Source organism: Cimex lectularius, unplaced genomic scaffold (assembly GCF_000648675.2).
Source record: "Cimex lectularius strain Harlan isolate CLEC.00 unplaced genomic scaffold, Clec_2.1 scaffold219, whole genome shotgun sequence".
NCBI lineage: Eukaryota > Metazoa > Arthropoda > Insecta > Hemiptera > Cimicidae > Cimex > Cimex lectularius.
Genome location: NW_019392873.1, coordinates 166,744 through 188,426, shown reverse-complemented (window position 1 = coordinate 188,426; position 21,683 = coordinate 166,744). Strand labels below are relative to the sequence as shown.

Below are 21,683 nucleotides of genomic sequence, written 5' to 3'. Positions count from 1 at the left end.
TCGCAGAAAGGGTGGCCGACAGTGCTAGGCGTCGTTTTTAACCCTTGCACTAATTAAAACTGTGATTTACCCTCGGAGAACAACCGTTGTATTTATACCGACCCATTACCACCTCCTCCCTCAGGTGCCTTAATTTAGAGCTACGCCCTCCTCCCCCAAGGGCTACTGTGTCCAAATTGCGCCTAAACGCTTCGGGGCTATTTCTCATTCGCCCTTGCTGGGATTACAACCGCCCGTTTCTGAAGAACGCTCTGGGAACATTTTTCTACCCCTATTATTAGTCCATTTTTTCAGACTCATGCCTTTTCCACCTCTACCGGTTATCAAATGCCAATTTAGCCCATTTTCTACCTCCTGGATCAACTGACACAGCTGGAAAACCCGGTGGGTTTATGTCAGCTTTACAGGCATGGTATTGACCGGGAAATGAAGGTTTGCACGATTGAAACGTATCATTTAAATATCGTTCTGCATTAATCAAGTTTCGATTGACAAAAAATATAGTGCATAACAATCGTTTGTATTTATTATTCCAGAACTACCTAAGTACTCTGAAACTATTTGCCATGTTGTATAGGAAGCCAATAGAGGAACTGAAAAAAAATATTTAACGTCAAATTTATTGCGCAATATACTTTTCTCTTTTTTTTAATTGTAATACTTTATCAAATGATTGAAATATAGAGCGACAGAATCATGATCCATCAAGGCAGACACATGTTGGGAAAACTCCACTGAAGATGAGTGAAAGGTAAACCTGAGGGAATAGACGGCCCCGGCAAAGTGAACACTGACCAGTGCCGATCAGTTCAACATTACTTATTAATGGAAAAAATCGGCGGGTTTATAAACAACAACATTGGATTTATCCAAGAAGATATTGTTAAGTAAAAATAAAATAATATCGGAGAGCGAAAAATTGTATTCTACAATTATTCAGAAATCATGAGATGCGGTCTAGTGGGATGGTATCGGTAGTTGACGTTAGCCGTTACGTGCTTTTAACATTGATGTTCCAACGCAGGGGGGTTACATATATTTTCTTTGTTAAAAAACAAAAAACAGTTTTAATAAATTTTGTTTTCAATTTACCCTACGGTGATAAACGCTCATGCTTTACTTGTCCAAACGTATAAAACTACAGAATTATTATTTGGAGTTCGTGAGGTGTGACGTAGGTTTTAGAAAAATATTTTCTTATAGTGCCAACGTTTCGATCTTTGTTGAGATCATCTTCAGGGCCTGGGATTTACAAACATTTAAATTTAACAAATACATGTAGGATGTGGAAAAAATTGAATTTATACAATGCAAAAAAGTATATATTTTTTTATATTCAATCAAAGTATTTCTACTCAATCAAAGTGTTTGTTTTCTGCGTAAGTGTGCCATTCTTGCGTGTCGTGTTGAGAGTGCCAGTGAGATATTGCGGTTTTATGTATATATACGTTGGATTTTGAAGGGGTGGGGAAGGAAGTCAGTATAGAAAGACATTTTTGTATAAGGAGTCGGCGTCTTTAAGGTGAAAAGAGCCGACAAAGGCGACAATCCAAAAATATTACATACAGAACAAAACAAAAACAAACGTAACTTTTTAGAAATGGTTTACATCAACCGGGATAAACACAGTATCAATTACAGAACAGACACATGTAAACTTAGTCGCAGCTATGTATCATATCATTAATCAAATTCAATATCGATAACATACATATATCATCATAATATAACATATAAAACATTCGTCACATTTCACACATCAAACATTTTTGCATAGTCTAATTTTTCAACAATTTAGCTTTCCTTTTCCTATTTATCCCCGTCTATATAATCCTGAAAGAATAATCTGGCCAAACTATTACCAACGTTTTTTCCCTTCGTCGGCTCTTTTCACCTTAACTACGCCGACTCTTTATACAAAAATGTCTTTCTATACCGACTTCCTTCCCAACCCCTTCAAAATCCAACGCATATAAACATAAAACAGCAAAATATCACTGGCACTCTCAACACGACACGCAAGAATGGCACACTTACGCAGAAAACAAACACTTTGCTTGAGTAGAAATACTTTGATCGAATATAAAAAATATTTTTTTTTGCATTGTATAAATTCACTTTTTTCCACATCCTACATGTATTTGTTAATTTTAAACAATGTTTGTAAATCCCAGGCACTGAAGATGATCTCAATAAAGATCGAAACGTTGGCACGATAAAGAAAACGTTTTTCTGAAACCTATATCACACTAGACCGCATCTCACGATTTCTAAATAATTATGGACTAACGGTCACTAATCACCACACATTGTATTCTACCCAAAATTCAACCTCGAACTTTTGTCCAGCCCACGTTTGTATCTTTTTGCATTATAATCACAGATCGCCTTCTATTTCTTAATGAAAAATTCGATTTTATCTTTGTATCAGACCGCCGGTTTGTTCTTCAAATTCAGGTAACGTTTAACTCGTCGATATATAATCAGACAAACAACTGGCTTCAAGGTTTCACCATACTCTAGGAGAGCACGGCCGCAATTCCCTCCTACCATCGACGTCATTATCCTGGGCCAGCTCTCCCTCAGAGAGCTACATATTTTCAAATCCCGCCGGAGGAGGGTTTAAAGGTGTTGGGTACGCTAATAGGGTCTGCCCTTAAAAAAATGATAAAAAACAACCAAAGGAAACCATGTCACCCACTAACAAGCTAAGGAATATATTGTACGCTCTGCCCGGTGTTCGGAAGAGGGGAGGATTTAATGCCTGATCTACATAATTCCGGATTAGAACCACGATTCTAAATTATTAATTACGGAAAAAGTAGATAGTTAAAAAAAATAGTCTTCTATATTCAATTTGATTCAATTTTTGTTTCCGTAACGCTTAATATTTTTCTTATAATAAACATATTCTGTAGCAATGAACCTCACAAATGTTCTGATAAAATTTAATTTTTACGATTTTAAAGTATGCTGTACGATGTGAGGCGAAGAAGGAACATATAAATATCTGAGAAATGTATTTTTTTTTATGATTCACTAGTTTTCGTGGTCCGCTTGAACAAATAATATCTTTAAATTAATTAATCTGTATTTAAGGTATTGGTTGAGATAAAAAAGTCAGTGTCACGAGCGGATTCGAACCTAAACACGCCGCTTCTCTACCACTTGAGCTATCGTGACTTCGATCCACTCGGACACTAACTTTCCTCCGTTTTATCTCAACCAATACCTTAAAGACGGATTAATGAATTGAAAGATGTTATTTGGTCAAGCGGACCACGAAAGTGAATTTAATCAATTAAATGAATTATATCTTCACTAATGCTCTCCGTGGCCATTTCATTTGTCGCCGTGAATACAGGACATTTGAAAAATGGCAAAAAGGAGGGAAAATTCGGAAGGTAGGCTGAGATGGAAAGTGGGTGTCCGAGTGGATCGAAGTCACGATAGCTCAAGTGGTAGCTTATGACACTGACTTTTTTTTATCTCAACCAATACCTTTAATATTTTTTTAGGATATAAAATAATTCACATAGAAGAAAATTGCTTCACAAACTTGCACCTTTATCTCACAAATACATTTATGTGATGTTACATAAGAATATTAATATCTAAAATGAAAATGTAAGCACGAGCAGCAAGCTACATGAAAACTCGTAATTGTTCAACTATTGTCACTGTTGTCACGTCGCGTTTGAATACATCATCAAATATTTACTCGGTCCGTTGTAGGAGGAACATACAAACAAAACCGACTGGCAACACAGGACGACGAATGAAGATAGTGAATATTATTTACAGAGAACTTTCTGACATTTCATACATTTCCACAACAATGTTAGCAGTTCATGAATATAAAAAGAGCAAAGTTTGTGGGGCAGAGGTGTTTTTCGTTCACAGCAAAAAACTTCCGTGCGATTCATAATGTCAAAAATTAGAGAAACTACGATCGGCTCGGCTGTTCTATCTTGTGATAATAGCAATGATGATATAACTTATGAAACTCGCAAATAGCAGAAGTGATTACTAAATTGATGTCCTCCTAAAAACGGCAGAAAAGGATATAAACTGTTATCGCCTCCGCGTTTTGTTTGTCAGTTATACCGTTTGACCCGGGCCTGGTGCGATCGGAAACGGGTTGCCTTCTCGGTAATGTATTCATGAACAGACGAGGCAAACAATATTGCCGGCTGATCTCAATTTGTAAGTAGACACCCACTCCCGACCGCCGTCGGATACTCGGGCAAATATTTACACCTGAGAGACCTATTTCCATCTCTTCCCCACTTGGAAACCATACCGTTTCAGCCCTGCCTTTATTGCCTTAAACGACGCTTTTCTACTTCCCCGTCCGAGAGCGGCTTCTGAGGTATTCGCCTTTTTGGCCTAGCAGACGTTATTTATAGGCAAGCAGACACTTATAAAAGAAAAATTTATTGGTGTAATTTCTTTTAGATCAGTCTGAACTGCATGGAATTTTATTCCTAACGTCCACATTTAACGGTATTCTCAATTTCAGGACGATTTTATAATCCAAGCCGGTAAAGAGGTTCATTTAAACTGAAAACATCTTCACCAAACTACAAAGTTACAAAACTTTCAAAAACATACTTTGCAAATTATTAAGGAAGTAACTATTACATATATTATTAGTAAGCCCATTACAGTTCGTGGTCCGATTGAACAATTAACATTTTTCAATTAATTAACATATTATTAGTATTAGCTGATGGTATATTTTACGCCTTATTTTTTTCGAAAGTCGAAAATGATGGGCTATTTTGCCATTTTCTCAAACATCATGTTGATATCAAAATGTATAAATCATTTTTTAAAAAATAGTAAAATAAAATTTCTCGAAAGTAGGGAACAAACGTTGCCCAAAGGACGAAAAAAATAAACCTTTTATTTTTGACTTAATTAAAAAAAAAAAACCTACTCCATATTGGTAAAAGAGAATAAAAAGAAAATTGAAAAATAATATAACTACAAAAAATGTAGTATTAAATAGTATACATACAGGGGCGTCGATGAACGCAACGGTTTAGGCGTTGACATCAGGCTCATCACTGTAAGGTAAAGGTCCTGGGTTCGAATCCAGCGGCCCTGCATTCGAACCCGACATACTTACAAATGGGATTTTTTTCAAAAGACCTGTACCCTGAGGGTTGATGTGACCTTGGTATTGCGTAAAAAAAAATTAAAAAAATAATAAAAAAATAAATAAAAGTGATATAAGATAAGGAAAATACCTTTCTCTAAATAGCCAAACGACGACTTCTAGTTTAATAACTGTGATAATTATGTTTATAATATTTTTAAAAATGTTTTATTTTTTAACAAATAAAATTAAAATAAATACTTTTTACTTACAAGTTAAGTTTTATTTATTGACATAATTTTATTATTTAGTACATTAGTAGTATTAAGTACAATTCTTTCAACGTTTGTTTTGTTGAAATGATGGTTGATTTTGTCAATATTGTGCAAAATGCGTTTAAGTTAATGTTTCAAATTTTTTATTTATTGTTTTCGTGTCTTAGTTTTTATGTTACCTATATCTCAGTTTGAAATTTAGTAATTTGTATATTCAAAATTGTTATTGATTAGTAACATTAAAAAGTAAATAATATTAATTACGATCATGATAAATGAATTACTGTATTAAGATATATAACAATATGAATTATGATATATAATTAATTTTTTTATTACTAACAACTTATAACATATATTATTTATTATATTTATTTTTCGTTTTATATATAAAATATGTGTTATATATAAAATATATATATATATACACACACATTTTTACGTGAAGCCATTGAAATTGAATAGTTTGTTTTTTCAAAATATACCTACACCCTATTTGTTATTGATTAGTAATATTAAAAACTAAACAATATTAATTAACATCGTGATAAATGAATTATTGTCCATAAATCATACTTTTCAGGACGAATAAAATATGAAATATAATTAATTTTTTTATTACAAACAACTTATAACATATATTATAATACATTTCAAAAATTAATTATATATCATATTTTGTTAGTCCTAAAAAATATGATTTATGGACAATAATTCATTTATCATGATCTTAATTAATATTATTTAGTTTTTAATATTACTTATCAATAACAAATAGTGTAGATATATTCTGAATACACAAATTACCCATTTCAATGGCTTCACCTAAATATATATATATACAAATATATGTATTTTTAGGTGAAGCCATTTTAAATGGATAATCCCTGAAATTTATGTTACAGAAAAACAAAGAAAAATGATCAAACGGCAAATCTAAAAGTGTGAAGTTAACAAGTTAGGCAGTACTTGAATTAATCCCCTACCTTTTTTTGCATCGATGTAGTTATTGTGAATTAAATTTATTTAATCTCCAAATAATGATGTTTTTGTGTTTAAAATATCTCATTAAGAGTCAATTTGGAGGCAATAGGATGAAAGAAGGAATTTCCAATATAATCAAAGCATTAAGAATTAGGAGGGTAATGCTTTTTGATGGGAAACTGAACAGTTTCTTTACAAGAGAGAAAAGGTTTCTCAAGGGTTTTATGAGGTATCAGTTGCCGCCATTGAGGGGAGCTTTTGTTTGTTAAACAAGTTCTTTTAATTAAACCGGGTCAGCCGGTCTTCCCGACGGGATAATATGCGCCCGGATTATGCCCGTATTCCTACTTTCCAAGGGAGAAGCTATATTAAGAAATAACCCGCCTCCTTTCTCTCAGATATTTTCCACCCCGCCTCCGTTCAAATTTTTTTAACTTTAGCACGACGGGACCAAGAATGCGTTCAAACACGAAAGCGGTGAATTTTTTCTTCCTGAAATATTAACTTACTTTACTTTCTAATTCTTTCTTTCAGGTAGCACTCAATCTTTTTGCATTCAGCCTCAGGTTATGACTTTGTAATACAATTAGGATTCTGGATATAGAATATTTAAAAGTGATTTTCATTAAACTTCGACTATTTATTGAATTTAGGCTTATTTCTATATATATATACTTCACATCTACGTGATAATTCTTTCTGTTATCTCACAAAATTTGAACGACACACTAAAGCCTGATGGTACCTACTAATAGCATTTGTTGTTAATAATTGATTTCATCTTTTACTCTCTTGATTTAAGTATGCGTTACTTGAATTATTGAGCATTACCACACGAAATATAATAATCATCATTTGGAGATAGTGAGGTGTGGTCTGGTGTGTCGTAGGTTTTAGAAAAATATTTTCTTTATCGTGCCAACGTTTCGATGTTTATTGAGATCATCTTCAGGGCCTATCTCACTGGCACTCTCAACACGACAGACAAGAATGACACAACTACACGGAAAACAAACACTTTGAGTGAGTAAAAATTCATTTTTTGGATCTAAAATTTTCTAGCATTGTATAAATTCATTTTTTTTATCTAATTCTTTTTTGCATTGTATAAATCCATTTTTTATCTAAAATTTCTAGCATTGTACAAATTCAGTTTTTCACATCCAACATGTATTTGTAAAATTTAAACAATGTTTATAAATCCCAGGCCCTGAAGATGATCTCAATAAAGATCGAAACGTTGGGATGATAAAGAAAATGTTTTTCAAAAACCTACATCACACCAGACCGCACCTCACGATCTCCGAATAATCATTGGCTACCGGTCACTAAACATCACACATAATAATCATCTTTCATTTGGTTTTTGATTTCTAGTGAAATAAAAAAAATCGAAAAATGACCAAACATTGTTGTTAGATGATAAAATAACAATAAAATATCAAGCAATCTATATTAAATAATAGGTTTGAATATCCCATGGTTTTACAATTGTTTATAGCATGAAAAATATACTGCAAAGTGGTTTGACCTCACGTCCGCGACAGACAACGTGGAGGTGGACATTAAGCCATGGCAGGAATTACTTTACTTTTCTTTACTATGACAAATTTAATACGCAATTATGCTTTGGGGCAGAAAACAATTTATAATTTAACGCAAAATGAGTACTATCGCTGAATAACATTGTCCATTTTACAGAGTTAGTAAATATGAAATTATTGATTGATATGAAATTATTGGTTAAATAATCGATCTGTACAGTTCTCTGTTACTTGTCCCTTTAAATTTACGAACTGCACTCTTTGTATACCTGACTAATTAGATATATAATAGATTGTAGATAAATAATAGATTCCAAATTCGAAATAATAAATGCAAAGTATATCGATTATTGCATTCATGTTTTTAATGGTTGTCTTGAAAATTGATCTTCGTTAGAGGCCGTAATTAATGTGAAATTAAAGACACAATTCTGATCAAAATATACTGCGAGAACAAGAGGACATAATTGCGTAATTAGGTTCAAATATACAAAATAATTGACTGAAATATGAAAAAAACGTGAAAAGGAACAAAAACTCACGATGCTCATACTGGTACTGAGGAAAATCACAAACCTGAAAAAAAGTAAAAATGAATCAACAAAAAGATACATTTACATGATTTTATTAAAGTAAATAAGTATTACAATTAAACATTACAGGTTGCATAATTACCTTTTTTTTTATCAATGATACAAATGTTTACAAATACAAATGTACGAAATAAATGTAGTATGATTTATTTGGTAATGAAATTTAGCATTGCCCGACGTTTAAAAAGTAATATACACTATATAAAAGTAACATTTTCATAACAAATAACTTTTAGAATTGCTTTATATAAAGAATGATGTCGTATATTAAGACGTGTGATTGTTTGATAAAATTTAATTTTTAAAGTGAATGGTGATGAAACAGAAAATAATATCCACATTTTGTTGTTCAGTATAAAAAAGTATGATGTTTAAAATACAAAAAAACTTTTAAAATAAGTTTATATAAAGTATGATGTCATTTAATAAGACGTGTGATGGTTTGATAAAATTTCATTTTTAATGTGAATGATAATAAAACTGAAAATAATATCCATAATTTATTGTTCACTACAATAAAAACACCTATTATGTTTAAAATTAAAAAAAAAAAATTAAAATTGTTTTGTGTAAAGTAAGATGTCATTTAATAAGACGTGTGATTGTTTGATAAAATTTCATTTTTAATGTGAATGATAATATATCCATAATTTGTTGTTCTCTATAATAAAAAAAGTTTGACGTTTAAAATAAAAAAAAACACATTTTAAATTGTTTTATATAAGTTGTGATGTGATTTAATAAGGCTTGTGTTTGATCAAATTTCATTTTTAAAGTGAATGATAATAAAACTGAAAATAATATAATTTGTTGTTCACTATAATAAAAAAACGTGTGTTGTTTAAAATTTAAAAAAAAGTTTAAATTGTTTTATATGAGGTATAATGTGATTTAATAAGACTATGATTGTTTGATAAAATTTCATTTTTAAAATGAATGAGAATAAAACTGAAAATAATATCCATAATTTATTGTTCACTATAATAGAAAAACGTATGGTGTTTAAAATTTAAAAATAAATAAATAAAATTTCATTTTTAAAATGAATGAGAATAAAACTGAAAATAATATCCATAATTTATTGTTCACTATAATAGAAAAACGTATGGTGTTTAAAATTTAAAAATAAATAAATAAAATTTCATTTTTAAAATGAATGAGAATAAAACTGAAAATAATATCCATAATTTATTGTTCACTATAATAGAAAAACGTATGGTGTTTAAAATTTAAAAATAAATAAATAAAAGAATCTGCTCAAAAGCGGCTGATAGGGGGGAGGCGCATTCGGTACATTTATCTTTAAAAGTTGCTAAAAAGCGAGATCGGACGAAAGGAGAATATAATTCCGCCTCGTCTCCCACAAAGACTATTCACTCGGAAGTCTTAAAAGGGATTTCAAACGTCTTGAAGTTTTTAACTTTTCTCAACTCAGAACTTCGTTCTAAATTAATGTTATCTCGCCGTGTTATTTTTATGTGAGAAAAGAATCCCAGCTCCATTTTGTATATCACCGGTAAAGCGATGTGCTTCTATTTAGATGATGGATAGTTGTTATGGTCAGAAACTTTCTAATACGCTATCTTATAAAAGAAACTTTCTACATATCGAACCTTATATTGCCCCACGTCCATCATCTCGAACATTTACAATAGCGATGCTCAAACAAAAATCTATTATATAAAGCAGATGAATGGGATGTTTTTTACTTCCAAGAACTGTTTGGGAAATTGACGAATTCTACTTACTATATCATGAAAATATACTGAAAAAATAACCAATACCATAGTTTTTTAAGATTGAAACTTTCGAGTTTGGAAACACAATCAAATCTGGTTTGGCTCGCTGGTTGCCTAGCAATCGTTGGAATAATGTTAGAAAGAGTAAAATCAATATATTGTTCTTTGGTCCTTTTCCGATCATTTGGTCTGGGTCGTTGTATTGGTCAGATAGACGCGTTTCAGCTTCTCGTCACCTTCAGTTGTAGGTAAAAACATTTTTTATAACTGCCTCCAGCAGTGTGTTTAGTATCGATGGCGGAATATTTATAAAAATTACCCCATCGACCTTAATTTAGATTAGATTATTAGTACCGTGTGTAGATCGACGAACGAATATCGAGTTCTCCGACTAATTGAGCACAATGTATTTGTTTGCCCGACTGCATTATAGAATTTAGTTACTTTTAGGCTTGATTATTTTGCACGCGTTGGGGCCAAAATGACCTTGCTGCCGACAGCCCTCGTTGACGTCTAATCCCGTTAGTTGGGAAACGATGATCTCCTGGGCATCTTGCTTAAGGAAGATACTAGCGAACCAGCCCTATAACGGTGTAGGAGATCTCTTTGGGATTATAGACTCTAGGGTCACTAAAGCGAGGAGTGACCATTCTTCGGGGTGAAATTGTATAAGTCTAATTTCAATAATGAAATTCAATAATATGAATTTTTTAATTTATTATTGCTGAAGGTCAGATTGGAACAATAATTTTTTTCAATTCAATCATCTTTATGTAAGGTATTGGATGAGATAAAAAGGTCAGTTTCCCGAGCGGGATTCGAACCCAGACCTTCGGCTAAATACGCCGCTTCTCTACCACTTGAGCTACCGTGACTTCGATCCACTCGGACCCTAACTTTCCATCTCAACCCAACCTTTTGAATTTTCCCTCCTTTTTGCCATTTTTCAAATGTCGTGTAATCTATATGATTCTCGGCGACAAATGAAATTGCCACGGAGAGCTTTAGTGAATATATATATCAATTAACTTACTAAATTCATTAGATTTCGTGGTCCGATTGATTAAATAACATCTTTCAGTTAATTAATCTTTATGCAAGGTATTGGTTGGGACAAAAAAGTCAGTGTCACAAGCGAGATTCGAACCCACGCCCTTCTGCTAAATACACCGCTGCTCCATCACTTGAAAAATGGCAAAAAGGAAGGAAAATTCGAATAACCAATTACATGATCTTAAATGTATAATTTAACGATAATAAATTGTAAGGCGTATCAGCCTTTTCTAATAGTATGGTCATGGGTATGATGAAGTGAGTATATGAAGTCAATAGGTGAAAATCCGTTTGTGAGTAGAACTACCTTTTTAACTGTTTTTGTGAAATAGTTGGTTTGCAATTTTCAGCGAAAAAACAACAACTACAAAACAATGCAATGCATTAAATAGTAAATATTAAAGTATTTATAAAATAGTAGAACCTAAACGCCCAACGATCATAGGCAAACGACCATGCTCTTTACTTGAATAGTGATGACCGTTGAAAATAATGCCTGAATACAGGAAAATAAAGTGGTCAACAATCTGACAGTCATAATAATTCCATTAAAATTATTGAAACTGATTACACTTTAGAGTTTTTCGATCAATATATTATGGATTGCCTTGCCTCCGTGTTAATCTGTTGTAAATTTGGCCAGGTTATAATAATATATCAGCTAACATTTTCGTTGAGGTGAAAGAAATCAATTTGCTCGAAGATTTTGGCTTAAAATAAAACCTCTGGAAAAAAAATCCGGACTGTTGTTAGCAAGCTGCAACGGATTTAGAGCAGAGCCGGAGTTCCCACAGTTGTTGCCGGATAGTAGCTGAAACCATCTATAATTAAGAAAGTCACGATTCACACGATTCTTCACTCATACCCTCATCCACAAACGCACGACAACGCTCACTGGAAATAAAGATAATAAAGACTTGGAATTTAACACTACACACAGTTTTATTTATTCCTTACACAAATTGGATACGATCATACAGAAAGTACCATTATGTATAACTAAGATGGATATTTCTGCCCTCATTTTATTACACACATTCAAGCTAATCATATATATTACTATAATTAATTCAAATTACCAATAAATCACAATTTTGTCATTTACACTTATCCTTTTGAATAATTTCTTTTCGATTAAAAACTAAATTAATAAACAACTATTGATGTTTCATACTGTAATATGGAATTGTATATAAATTGTACAAAATTACATTTCGGTGCGTATTTATTTACGCAATCCACTTAGTTTTATCTTTCTATAATTCATTAGAGTTCGTGGTCCGATTAACCGAATAACTTTTTCAATTAATTAGTCTTTATATAAGGTATTGGTTGAGATAAAAAAGTCAGTGTCGCGAGCGGGATTCGAACCCACGAACCTCGGCTAAATATGCCGCTGCTATACCACTAGTGCTATCGAGATTTCGATCCTCCGGACACTAACTTCCCATTTGGCCGAGGGTCGTGAGTTCAAATCCCGCTCGTAACATTGACTTTTTTCATCTAAACCAATACCTTATATAAATATTAATTAATTGAAAAACGTTGTTCGGTCAATCGGACCACGAATTCTAATGAATTCAATAAGTAAAATGAAGTATACCTTGATACTCGACATTGGAAAAATGGCAAAAAGGAGGGAAAATTCGAAATGGTGAGTTGAACGGGGAAGTTAGTGTCCGAGTGGAACGAAGTCACGATAGCTCAAGTGGTAGAGCAGCGGCGTATTTAGCCGAGGGTCTTGGGTTCGAATCCCGCTCATGACACTGACTTTTTTATCTCGACCAATACCTTATATAAAGAATAATTACTTATAAATAGTTTAATTTTAACCTCAACGCTACTGAAGTAAGAAAACTATTGTGGTTTCTTATGGTGTTGCATTATTAGGGATTTCTTTCTATGAAGTGGAAGGCTAAAGTTGGACAGTTATTGGCTACTCTACATGGAAGGCTTTCTTTCGTGTATGTTTTATGTCGTAAATTAAATATTACATTCATCTGGTACCAACAGGTAAATGCAGATTATTAATTATGCTAATGATTATAATTAGCAGATAGATACTGATTATGTTTTTATGTCTACCTTATAGTTCATTAATTATGGGTGAATTTACCATTATAATGGTACTTTCACCAGCAAATGTTTAATAATTGAATGTTAGAATTTCAGTTAAAGAGAAGCAAAAGCCTTTTGAAGGATTTTTCACCCCTATAATAAATTAACCTAATGCAGATTAATTAAACAAGGCGGCAAATAAAATGGTCATTCATAGATAAAATGTCCATTAGGAGTGTACTCCATTGGGCATTGTTATTTAATATGCACCAACGGCCAACTGTAATCGGGCAGGTCCTCATTTGCACAGATAATGTTCCCTTTGGAAGATTGACGATCCGGAGTAATTGTGACGAGGGTGGAGGGGTGTTAACACAAGTGCGGGGACCGCAGAACCCATTTATGAAGCCGGGCGGTGGTGACTGCGTGGGTGGGGGTGGGACGCATGTAAATCCACCGGCCAATTGCCGATTGTTCGTCACCATTTGTCGGTAATGAAGCTGTTTAAAGCGGGTTTTACGTTTCGCGCTTTTCTCAGCGACCGACGGTGAAAATAAGACCGCCTTCGAAACCGCCTTTGCTGATTGCTACGGCTGAACCCCATCTGGGAAACCGATACTCGGCAACCCTGGATTGTATTACGCCCCTTCTCTGTTCCCAAATCGTGTAACGCGACTGGGAAATATCGCTCTTGTTTCCCTTATTATACTCTGTAGAAAACAGCAGAACTTGTCGCATTCCATTTCTTGAATAATCAAAACCAAAACTCTTTATGCAAGTTTTTCTAAATATGAAATCACCGAAAGGTTTTTTCATTACGTTTATCTTTAATAAATGTAAAATATAATGAAAATCGCAAAAAGAGGGAAAATTCGAAATGGTTGTAGGTTGAGATGGAGAGTTGGTGTCCGAGAGGATCGACGCCACGATAGCTCAACTGGAAGAGTAGCGGCGTATTTGGCCGAAGATCGTGGGTTCGAATCCCGCTCGTGACACTGACTTTTTTTAATCAATTTTATGTCACCTATGACCTTAAAAAGAATAATTAATTGTTTGAAAGAAGTAGAATATAATTCTGGTCAAGTATTGTGATGTATATAATGTATGAAACTTACAAAAGAAAATAAAACTGAAAAACTATATACTTGATGTTAAATCTATAAGTTAAAACAATCTAAATTACACACCTAACTCACTGTTAGACTGTGCAAAAATTGCAGTAGTAAAAAAATGTCAAATATGAATTTTTTCTTGTGCGAGAACGAATAGATAAATAAAATGCTCTTGAAGGGAAGAATATAGTCAAAAAGAATTTTACCCTCAGTCACGTATCTTATTTAGATGTAATATTCAGGATGTAATATACTGCGCTCTTTAAGAGCCATTTTATCCCCCGTTCTCTGCCTAAACCATATCGGTGAGTCCTATTTCATCAAGAAACTTGACTAATAGGCCCGGTTTCAGTGGTGGAAGTTCTTCTGCAGTCACATTGTACATCCCAAAACACTTTTTCCTGCGGGCAAGTGTTGCACGCAGTTTGTTAGTAGATGTGTTGGTGTTTCCTCTGCCTCTTTGCTGAACTTCACGTGCCTTGGATTATTCCAATCTTCTTTAGGTGTCCATTTACCTTGCAGTGTTCTGTTAAGAATCCTATTAGGATTCAAAGTTTGTTCCTGCTTCGTTTGACACATTCTGTAATTTCTTTTCTTCCGAAATTTGTTAAAAGATTCTTGGATTGCTTGTGTCCAAGGATTCCATTGTTCCTTCATTTTCTTTTTGTCCTTCTGTCTGAGATACTCATTAACAGTGTGGGTTCCTATGCACAGAATCAGCACCATCCTTGAACTAATGATATTTCAGTTTCGTGCTTTGATGACTGCTTGGCTATCTGACATGATACATAGCTATGTACTTGTTTTTGTACCCGTTATTCAGGTTATGTTGAGTACATCTTTCAATTGCGTGAATCTCAGCTTGAAAGAAACTGGTGTATTTTTCCATGAGTTCTGAGTATTTGGTTCCAGGACCGAATACTCCTGCCCCTGTGCCTTCTTGTATTCCAGATCCATATGTGTACCAAAGGATGATGCCATTCTTAAAGCAGGTGTTTACCTTTCGTTCCCATTCTTTTTTGGTACCTAGATTTATTTGGAAGTTTTGATTAAATTCAAACATTCTGTTCATGTCGTCTCTTCGAACCGTAAGTATGGGATGTTCTTTCATTATTTTGTTGCTGTCTCTCCATTTTAGTTTTATTCCTGCTGGAGGTTTCTTATTGATAATACTAATGATGGTTTATATCTTATTTACGAAGAAGATAAGTTCAAATTGCACTTTGCCTATTGCTTAACTGCTTGCAAAACGAACACGACCTTCGGAGTGGGTTCGAATCCCGCTCGTGACACTAACTTTTTCATTTCAACCAATACCTTACGTAAAGATTAATGAATTGAAATAAGTTATTTGGTCAATCGGACCCCGAAATATAATGGATTTGTGTATTACATACAAATAAAATCTTGTTTCCTTCGCGTATAAGGTTCATCCGATTAGATGACTCATTTTTTGCTGGTCCCAAAGTGAGTATTATAAGAAGAGTCCACAGTGTACGTATGTACGTAAAAATAAATCTAGCAATAACAATATGTCTTTAAGAAACTGACTAATTTTGGGTGGAATGGATGAGCCTTTCAAACCTTATCGCGTTACAGTCGACAACGTAATCATTTATGAATATACATGTAACAGTCAAAGTAGATTCAAACGATTTACAGTTAGCAGTATTTTTCCAATATTGTGTCACGCCAAACTCCTCCGCTCCCTTTTTTTACCCTCCTTCTTGCAATCAATAAAGATTTAAAAACCAGCCGGTCCGACCCTCCGCTACATTTTAAATATCAATTCGCACTTAGACAGTTGCATTACCCCATTTGGAAGCATGTGTTATTCAGGAGCACTTTTGCTATCCTGCTTTTTATATTTTGTCGAAGTGTCAGCCGAACAATATTCCTTTTTGATTGTTTTACGCCATCTAGAAGTGAGAGTGCCTGTTTCCTCCGAAATAATGAGCCTGGAAGTTGTCACGTTAGTTCCTAATGACCGTGTATCCTGTCGTTCAGGTATATCTATCAGTAGGAAAATACAAAAAACATAAGACAAATGCTCCCAGATATGGTGCGAGACGGAGACAGTATAACGGCGGAGCGAGAGGGGGAATAAAGACATAAGGACTAACAAGGCGTCTTGTTAGCAGTGCCTTGACGAGGGGAGCTGCTGACTTCGTTGGGAGAATCATGTTCGACAGGACGGAGGCCATTTCTCAAAGGGAGACCCACCTCAGACCGTCGGCTTGTTTGATTAAGAGAATTTTGCAAACTGGGGGAGATCTCCTACAAACGATAGCGTTCTTTTAAAGCATAAACAGCTTTGTTTTATTCGCCTACACCAAACACTTGCCTTAAATCGTTATACACTTTTGACAAGGGGGAAATATCTAACGAGCGGATTGACTGAAAATCTGATAACAACGTCTCAAACTACAAATCCTACCATTACTAACTCTTTCGACAGATGTAATGTCACACAGGGACCCCACTCCGGACATCTTTCGATAAAAACGACAATTTAAGCCATTTTAGACACCAATAACAACGTTTCGTCCCAAATGATTTCTGGAAAACCTAGTCAAAATTGGCAATAACTCCCGTGTTGGTGTAGTCAAGAAGTAGCACTTTTACCGTGATTACTCATCAAAATGATGAACTGGATCACTCTTCCCAATTGCTAGCATCCCATGCTATCTACCAACGCATTTTTCACGTCCGAACTGGAAAGGTCAATGTGTCAATTATCCGTTCAATTTTATAGAGGGAAATTAAAAGGCGGCAATGTACCTGCATCCATTGCCTAACAAACTGACATTGCTAATTACTTTAGCTGGAGCAAAAGGAAGTGCTGTTTTTTTTTTTTTTTTTTTTTTTTAAGACAGTACAATAAAAGCTATAAAATAAACAGTTTTTTTGACATTGTATACAATCCATTAGAGTTCGTGGTTCGACCAATTAACGTTTCTGAATTAATTAATCTTTGTGAAAGGCACTGGTAGAGACAAAAAAGCCAGTGCCACGAGCAGGACTCGAACCCACGACCCTCTCAACCTCACCTTTCAAATTTTCCTTCCTTTTTTCCATTTTTCGAATGGAACTATTGGTACACTGGTTCTATGGTAAACTATTCGATTCTCGGCGACCAATGAATTGGCCACGGAGAGATATCATGATGTACTTCAGATTAATTATTAAATCCATTAGAGTTCATGGTCCGATTGACCAAATAACTTTTTTCAATTAATTAATTTTTGTGAGAGGCACTGGTAGAGACAAATAAGCCAGTGCCACGAGCGGGACTCGAACCCACGATCCTCGGCCAAATAGGCCATTTTGCCATGGAATCGAATAGATTACACGACATTTGAAAAATGGAAAAAAGGAGGGAAAATTCGAAAGGTGAATTTGAGATGGGAAGTTGGTTTCCGAGTGGATTGATGTCACGATAGCTCAAGTGGTAGAGCAGCGGCGTATTTGGCCGATGGTCGTGGGTTCGAGTCCCGTTCGTGGCACTTGCTTTTTTGTCACTTCCAATAGCTTTCACAAAGATTACTGTATACAGTTCTCTGATTTGAACTCAATTATAAAGCTACAATTGTTTATAGTTCTATTTATTTTGTAAGCTTGTAAGCCTAACATATTTCACGGGTATACATAAAATCATGTTGTATACTACGTTATAGAAAATTCTTTGTTTTTTAATTTATCTAACCTTTAATTCATCTATACTAAGCAACTTTCTCCGCTAATATTTTATATGTCTGTATTATAAAATTTCAATATGACATATGAATGTTTTTTGTACAATACACTAATAAAAAATTAAAAGAAAATAGTTGCGTATAAAAGTTGAATAAGGGACGAATCGGTCTGCTCTAATTTTTGATATTAATATTGCCGAGACAGTTTTTGGACTGAATTAAAATTAATGTGTTCATGAGTGAAAGAACGTTTTCCACTCCTTTATTAGACACGGTAAGCGACGTTATTAAACAGGCCGGAAAGCGAGATTGCTTGAGTGCGTAAGAGGCAATTAAATATCCGTTTAGCTTTGATTTTCCCTTTGCACACTTTTTTGGGTGAAACATACAGCGAGGCCCCTCATGTATTCGTTTATCAAACCAGTCTAATACCTCGCTCGTTGAAATCTGTTTCCAATATACCACAGGCAATCGTCCTGTTTTCAATCAAGCCCGTTTCTCCGAAAAGGAACGAAGGGAAAAACACTGCGAAAAGTTAATAAAACCAGACCGCCAATTGCGAATTACAACCGTTTGACATATTTCGGAACGGATATTCGAATTATACATGCGCGATGTGTAAATATGATTTCATTCGTACGCCAATCCGTCAACATTTACATCTTTATTCTATATAGCAGCCGTATTAATTGAGGATGTTAAATATGAAATACCTGTTCGCCATACGTTTCTATCAATACAAATTGCAACCACTTCATCTAAATTTCTTTGCACGTGACAAATATGTAATTACACGACGAATATTGTTATATTACCACACTTCGCAAAACTTTGAAAATAAGGTCCAAAAGGAATTTTTTTGAACAAGAAAATACAACTTTTTATATCATACATTATATTTCCTGTTCGGATTGATCAAATTACTTCTTTCAATTAATTAATATTTATGTAAGGTATTGGTTGAAATGAAAAAGTCAGCGTAACGAGCGGGATTCGAACCCACGACCTTCACACTTGAGCTATCGTGACTTCGATCCAGTCAAATAATATGGGGAACCAGTATAATGGTATAAACACATAAGATACATCGAGTTTATGCGGTTCTATTGTAAATTTGAAGCCTGGTAAGTGTCTGTTTAAGCATTTTAACCATTTAACTATGCTTTATTTACAATTATATGGAAAAAAATTGTTTTTAATAATATACTTATAATAATATGCACCTTCCGCAAAAAAAATTCAATTAATTAATCGTGTTCCGATTGACCGAATAATTTGATAACGTTGAAATGAAAAAGTCATGCTCGTGACGTTGACTTTTCCATTTCAACCAGTACCTTACATAAAGATTAATTACTTGAAAGAAGTTATTTGGTCAAACGGACCACGAAATATAATGAATTTAATAAGTAAAGCGAAGTATATCTTCAATAAAAGCTCTCCATGGTCATTTCATTTGTAGCCAAGAATCGAATCACGACATTTAAAAAATTGCAAAAAGGAGGGAAAATTCGAAATGTAGGCAAGGTTGAGATGGGAAGTTGCCGTCCGAGCAACGGCGTAGGTCGTGGGTTCGAATCCCGCTCGTGACATTGACTTTTTCATTTCAGCCAATACCTTACATAAAGGTTAATTAATTGAGAGTTTTTATACAATAATGAATCACTAAACAATAATATATGTGACACTAGAAAAAGTAAAGAATGTCAGCAGGAATTTAAGAGAGATAGGATTTAATTCAATTATTCAATTAATGCTGATAATATTAATAATTTCAAATGATTCTCAAAAAATTAGATTATGTAAAATCTTAAATTAATTAAGGTTAATTTTTCTTCCACCCCCTCATATTTTATAAGTAGGGGAATGTTACAACAGTAAATCATATTTGCTTTCCAAATTTAACTTGAGTACTTTAGTTAAAAAAATGTAAGTAAAAAGTTGTACAACTATTAAATTACTATGCCACAAGCTGAATTGTTTGCCGAATGTTTTATTGTAAGCACCCCATACTGTGCATACGGGTGGGGGTTCCCTAGCCTTGACGAATAATTACGTTTATCTTCTAGCTTTCCAAACTGTGGTCCGCCGACTCTAATTAGGTTCCCGGCGAACTTCCAGAAAGATGAATAATTACAAAAATAAACATGCAATGAATAAATAAAATTAAAAAAATAATGAATATGAGTACTGAAAACTAAGGTTTTTTTTTATTTTGCAGCAGAAGTCATTGTGTACTCCACATATATGGTTTATCTATGACACAAATGCGAGCCTATTTTAAGGACAGTTTGGATGAGTCTGCTTAAATTATTAATTATGTCAATTCGTGGCCGTTGAAGTCAAGACTTTTCACAATTCGATGTGAAGATATGGAAAGCCGTCATCATCCTCCCTGCTTCTCCACACGGAAGTGAGGTGGCTGTCTAGTGGGAAAACACTGTCACGATTACAGGAATTACGTTCTGTCTTGTTGAAGTCTTATCTTGTTGATGGGCCACAATGTCAAATTGGCCAACGTTTTCAAAGATGAGAAACGGCGATGTATATTTATAAAATATTTTCATTAACATGAATGATATGAGTCTTTGCAAGGGATGAGTATAACAACTTTCGATGATAAAAACAAAGTTAGCGCCTTCAAAAGAAAAATGCTGTTGTTGAGAAGGAAGAGTTGATTGTTTTTCTATATTAAATGAATTTTTTAAAAGAAAACAAACTGGAGTTTGCGAAAGGCACACCGATTTATGAAATGTGTGAACACCTTCGAAGTATGGAGATGACCTTTGACTTCCTAACAGATCGAGACCGTGAAGGGTGCCTCAAGTGCCTGCGAATGTTTGATATACATTACTTCAGACTCAACTTTGAAATCTACTTTCGAGTCCGATACTTCCTCCCCCCTATTTTTGGCTCCGTTGGAAAACAAAAACATACCCGTGCGAATCCGGATTTTCTATCTATACAGCCACCATAACTAAATACCGAAGCTGTATAGATACAGAACCAGACATCCGTCCTCAGGTATCAAAAATTGAAACCAACATACCCAAATTGTGCAGGCTAAAACAATCTGACGCTTCCCATTAATTTATTAATCATTAATGTTCAAAATATTACTTTTACAATTGGTTCGAGTTTTACAAACCTATTGATTCCGTTCTGTTCAATTTGATTTCTGTGCCCGGATTTTATATATAAAGTTAATTATATCTATCTAACTATTATCTGTATAGTGATTTCCCCCGATTTCGCCTATTAAAAATGGACTGGTAATTTATAAAATTTCAATTTACTACATACTGTAGGTATATAATTTTAAATACTTGAATAGAATGAGAGGGGTTCGCAGGCAAAAAACTTCGCGAAGCCCTGTTCCAGCTTATCAATCTTCTCAACATTTTTTAAAATAAATTTTATCTTTACCTTTAAATTTAGAGAAATTTATGAATTTAACGACTTGGGAAAAACGTCTCTTGCTGATAAAATCTAATCATTATCCATCAATGATTTATATATATATATA

At 33.9% G+C, this 21,683-nt stretch overlaps 1 protein-coding gene across 6 annotated transcripts in view; it reads right to left on the bottom strand.

Moving 5' to 3' along the window:
• LOC106667909 (limbic system-associated membrane protein) overlaps positions 1-21,683 on the bottom strand; it is a 400,209-nt gene that overhangs the window by 288,813 nt on the left and 89,713 nt on the right. Inside the window, exon 1 of one of the 6 annotated variants that reach the window (XM_024228910.1) lies at positions 8,450-8,478. The exons of the other annotated variants lie outside the window; for them this stretch is intronic. The gene's annotated coding sequence lies outside the window, so the exon portion shown is untranslated. Of the gene's footprint in view, positions 1-8,449; positions 8,479-21,683 lie in introns of those variants that run through there. 6 annotated transcript variants of the gene reach the window in all.